Below are 6,000 nucleotides of genomic sequence, written 5' to 3' on the forward strand. Positions count from 1 at the left end.
CAGAGCTATGATTATAGTGTTATCCTATACTGTACCCCTATATATGCTTCTGTTACCAAATTATGTGCCGCAGGGTTGATGGCAGTGCAATGTAAAATGCCTTCTGTTGATGGTTTAGTTTTCTTTTGTGTCACACAACATCACACATATCCATATAATGTCAGAGGATATAAAGTCTGATTCATCCTGCGTTTAGTCCTCTTACAGAGACATATAACAGCAGATTGGTGTTATTTTGCATCCCTACCTGCTTAGAATCATATTTTGTATGTGTGAATGGAAAGACAGGTCTTGGGTGTGGAAAAAAACTGCATAATATAAAGAGACAGCACATTTCCTGAGCACCTGAATTGCAGGGTGTGGAGATGTCCTTGGACACATTGTCAAAATCAGTTTTGCTGACACACATAATCCAAACAGCAAACTCACTGCAGTAGAGATGTCTATCACTTCAGCATCTGAGCTGTGTGTGTGTGTGTGTTTGTGTGTGTGTGTTCTTTCTGTCTAATTGTGAGAAAATGGGTCCGGAGTGTATATTCCTAAATACAGTAGAAAAAAAAAAGACCATCAGATTAACTATTCAGCATAGTCATTAGTTAATATTCTGACTGATAACTTGGGAAAAAATATATACAAACATAATTTATAAGCTAAAATAGAAAAAGCTAAACCAACAAACTACATATATAAGTAAACAAAATGGGTATGCTATTTAATACATTAATAAATAAAAGAAAACACTTAAATACCTTTACATATATATTATACACACACACACACGCACACACACACACCTTTGAAGCCTCTCAAGTAATTTAGGCTTTGAAACAATAGAACAGGTTTCTCCCAAAGGCAACTCTAATACAGTTTCATATGACAAATGCTGACTTCAAAATCCAGTGAGCCATCCATACTTCACCATTAGCGAACAATACAACCAACCTCCATACCCCAAACATCCAAGACTGTGAGCTTGGTGTTTATGTAAAAGGAACACACGCTTACACACATACCACAATGCTTTCATCTAATATAGGTTGGCAGGAAGGATGGATTAACACAATGGGTAATTAGGACATGACAGGAAGTCCCCAGATACTTATTGACAACATGATAAAGCAACGTCTGAGCACCAGTGCACTAATGACCAGCTCACATGTACCTGCTATCTTAGGTTTCCGCAGAATAACTATTTTTCGCATAGTGCCCTTTAGTAGTAGACACGGTCTTAAAGCTGCTTTGCAGAAATCGGGTTGTGAATTTAAATCCGTAATAAGCAGGTCACAGGTGACACAAACTCTCTGGTTTAACTTGGATAGCAAGACTTAGACCTTTCTGTTTTCATACACATCATTTTTTTAATCAACATCAGATTTTCAATTTCTTTTAGCATTATGGGCTTATTTCTTTATAGCCCAGATTCTAGACCTATAAAAATGACAGTCATGCTGGTGACAGTTATGTCAGATAATTATAAGCGTGAAACACCACTCTGATTTGACAGTCTATACAGCCAAAGGTTTGTGGACACCTGACCATAACAACCATATTTGATTTTCGAACATTCCGTTCCAAGTGTATCACCTGTCACTGTTATAATATTCTCCACTCTTCAGGGATGCCCTTCCTCTAGATTTTAGAGTATGAATGTGTGGATTTGCCCATTCAGCTTTGAGAGCATTAGTGTGGTAAGGCACTAAGGTGGGGTGAAAAGGTCTGGCACACAGTCTGCATTCCAATTTATTCTAAAGTTTTGTCAGGTCTCTACTGGGTTTTGCCAATTCAACCTTGGAAAACCAAATCTTTATGAAGCTTTCTTTATGCACAGGGGTACTGTCATGCTGGAACAGGTTTGTGCCTTTTGGATCCAGAAAATCGAAATGCTACATAATAAAAACATGTTTTACACAATCATGCGCTTTCAATTTTTGGTAATAATTTTGGGAAAAAACACATATTTGTGTGAGGTTTAAGTGTCCACCTACTTTGGCCATATAATGTACTTTTAGTTTGTTGTGACCATAAAACTTGAAATACAGTTATGGGTTATGAACTTAAGCAAGTTGGATTTTTCTTTTCAACAAAATCCCTCTCAAAAGAGAAATAAACCTAGTGTCTATGGACCACAACACTAAGTACTCAAAATATTCGGTGGGGGAGGTGATTAATATATAAATAATACTAGTCATAGTTCAGTGCCTCCAGTTTTCTAAATATAAACTTGTGCAGCTTTTGTAGCAGATCCTCTTTTACAACATCCATTTCTGTAGATATCTGTAAATTATTTGCCTGACAACTATTTCAGCTAAAAAATTTCAATTTAGTTGTATAGCAAGGAATTGTATGTAACTGGGCTTTTCAAAATTGTAGGATGATTTATCAAAGATCTAGCATGCTGCTATATGTGTTCAGACCATGCACTACCTTGCATCAGTATCCACCTCAAAATATTATAATTTTTGGTAAACATTAATGAGAAATAGTGGATTGCTGACAGAGCTCATGACTTCATACTCATGTAGAACACAAAAACATGTCTTTTTCTTTGCATAATTATTGGCCACATCTATGTGAAGAAGAATGTTTGTATGCTTATTTCTATGTAAATTCCCCATGGAATCACATAGAGGATTTATCTGCGTCAGTCTTTTGATGAACAGACAGAATGCGGTGATTATGAGTAGTGTAGAGTGTCACCATGTTGTTTTGACGTTAACACATACTTAAAAGAACATTCTTAACAAAGTCTATAATTAAATAGGATGATTCTGCTCCTGTTAATAGCATACTGATATACTCTGGTGAATAAATACACAGTTCCTGGAGGTATAATCATTAGGCTTTATGGTTATGCTTAGGTATTTATAAGTATGCCTCAGAGAGCAGGGGATGAAGCCAGGCAGAAAACTGGAAAAAAAGCAGCCTTGCTCGAGGGCTTATACATATGTATACAATCAGCTGCAAAAGCTATAGTTACTATATATGAGTACAACTTTAAAAAGCATGTTTTACACTCCTGATGTCTTTCTAGATGATTGTAAACAATGCAGCAGTAAACTCAAACTTTTTGCTCTACCGAATGAAGTGATTGCTAACTAAATCATTAAGCTCTTTATAAATCATGAATTGTAATGTGGGTTTTTAACATTGTAGCTGGAGGCAGTGCATTTGCTTGGGTTTGTAGCGGATGCTATTCATTACCCGTATGCATATGGATGGATGTTGTAGCATTAAATTTTCACTTCACTTGAACTACAGTAGATGTCTCAAACCTGTTCCAGCATGACAATATCCCTGTATACAATGCGAGCTACACGAAAATATGGTTTACATGGGTTGGAATGAAAGATCTTGAGTGGCCTCTGACCTCCACTCTATTTAACACCTTTGGGATGAACTGGAATGCCGACTGCACCCCAGGCCTCCTTACCAGAGAGAACATAAGAACTTGACTTTAATATCACTTTTGTGGCTAAATGAGCACAAATCTCCACAAGCACAATCCAAAATCTAGTGAAACATCATCCCAGAAGAGTGGAGCTTTAATTACAGCAAATGGGGACTACACTTGGGAATGGGATGTTTAAAAAGCACATATAAATCTTGGCATGGCATGGTGTCGACAAACTTTTGTCCAAGTTTCAAGGCAGGTTATTTTCTGTGTAATATAATTTATATATATATATATATATATATATATATATATATATATATATATATATATATATATATATATATATAAAGAGAAAAGGTGTTTTCTTTTGGCAAATTTATAACCTGATTACAACCTTGACACAAATATAGTTGTATTCATTAATTAATGAATTATTTTCTTTTACAAGCCACAGATACTCCCATCTTTTCTTTGACCATTGTTATTATCACTTCCATGCACTCCATGAATTCATGAATCTGACTGTCCAAAAATGTTGATTTTCTGTTACATGGCTCAGACAGTCATGCTGGATTTACTTCAAATCAGAGGTTTATTTTAATATGCATGTTCCAATGCATTATTGTTTCTATAGTAACAGCTGATTCACAGGGATGGTCTGCATAATTCACAACTAATAATACACAGATTAACATATCTGTTAAAATGACAAACTGTTGTCAGGTAATATGAGAGGAGATGGATAAAAGTGCAGATAAATGTATTTAATGTGCAACATGTAATACATTCATACAAAGAAACAAAACAACAAAGTTACAAATAAACCATAACCTGAGTATGAAGACATTGAGTTTAAATGTCAGTGAACAATAACCAAAGAAAAATAACGAGAGACAAAGTGTGCAGTGAACAATTCATTTTATATACAGTTGAACCTGGTTATGTCGCCGGCCTAGGGGTTTGCCAAAAAGCGCCGAGATAACCCATGATCGAGATAAATGAAAACCAATATGGCGGCGATATATTAACGTGCTTGAAATTTCTTTATGTACATGATGTGCGTTAATAAATGAGAATGTACATGCACGTGTTTTTGGAGTTTTTTTTACACAACAGCGTTGCCGCGAATTGTTTGATGAAGGCATGCTATAAAAATGTACATACATGTTTGCTAACAACAAAAGGCATAAGTGCACCTACTAACAGCAGAGATTTACCAGTATACAATACAAACCACCGTCGATTCTCAAAACAAAACTTTATTATATTCTCCAACATTGCAAACACAAAGATCGCTCACAAAATCACAAAAAACGTGCGGCGTGTAGTTCGTTTTACAAAAAGCTAACCAGTGTCAAAATTTAATTCGCGAGTTATTTCACTCTGACACAGCTCTGTAAGTATCCTACACTCCTGTGCCTCCTATTCCAACATAGCGTCTGTAAGGCTTGATTTTTCCGCCACTTCCGCGAGTTGTTCTGCGGCTGCTCGAAATAAAATAACTATACTATATATTATTTCATATCATTGGCTTATTACTGTATAGTAACATGAAAAAACATTTTGAAGGTATTTTAATTGAAACAAACTTCGATTCAGGCCAAATGACATCGTACTATCCATGTGTTTTTCTTTTTTTAATTCTCTTTGTTTATCACTTATTTATAGATTAACTGACACATTAATAGAATCCTATACTGTACATAAAAACGACATATTTGACCACAAAAATGAGCAGAGCAGATCTTAATGTTAAAATACCTCCATTTGGTTTTACGTTTGCTTGGCCTTTTTTTTTATTTTAAATTTGCCACATCAAACATAAAATTAGAGCATTCAATATGTCATATCTAAAGTATTATTTGTATGATTCTTATGATTTACAGTTATACCACACTTTACTGTGATTTGAATCTCACGTCCCCAAGTTTATCGTGAAATTGCATTTTCCACATAACTAATTTGTTTGGTTTTCCCGGTCTCTCGTGCATAGCTCGATAGAGCAAAAAACTTATAAGGAATTGTTTTAATGGAGTTTTATGTTGAAATACAAAAATTTATTAATAAAATGTTCAATATTAATTATAAAATGAAGTAAAATTAATAAATTTAAGTTAATTCAGTACAGTACTGCATACATAAAATAGCATTTTTGGGGTGGCATCCATTTATCAGGGTTTTCCTTTTGGAACATAAACAGGGGATTAATATATTTCGAAGGGTGAAGTTTCTGAAGACATCTACATGGGTGCTTTTTTGAACTAAGGAATTCTCCTGCATTTCCATTCTCATTTAGAAAGTTGACTTGACAAATGAATTCATTCATATCCTTTAATCTGTAATGCAAAATTCTGACTTCCCAATGCTGAATTGTATTAAATAATTAAAACATAGTAATGATTGTTGTGCAAAGCAAGAACAAGAATAGCTTTAACATTCCAAACAGACTTCAAATGTTGTGAGGATTTCATGTTTTTTCAGTGCTTTTAAGAATAAATTACCATAAGGCCTACATCTTACACTTACTTTTAAAGTAAACAGGACACTCAAAGATCTCTCGCTGTGTGTTTTTATAAGCTATTTTTAGGGCTTTTATGAAATCAACA

At 34.6% G+C, this 6,000-nt stretch overlaps 1 protein-coding gene across 7 annotated transcripts in view; it reads right to left on the reverse strand.

Annotated features, from left to right (window-relative positions):
* The window catches only part of LOC124387731 (NACHT and WD repeat domain-containing protein 2), a 46,632-nt gene that overhangs the window by 21,101 nt on the left and 19,531 nt on the right, over nt 1-6,000 (reverse strand). The gene's annotated exons all lie outside the window — the stretch shown is intronic.

This window comes from Silurus meridionalis, chromosome 6 (genome assembly GCF_014805685.1).
Source record: "Silurus meridionalis isolate SWU-2019-XX chromosome 6, ASM1480568v1, whole genome shotgun sequence".
Taxonomy (NCBI): domain Eukaryota; kingdom Metazoa; phylum Chordata; class Actinopteri; order Siluriformes; family Siluridae; genus Silurus; species Silurus meridionalis.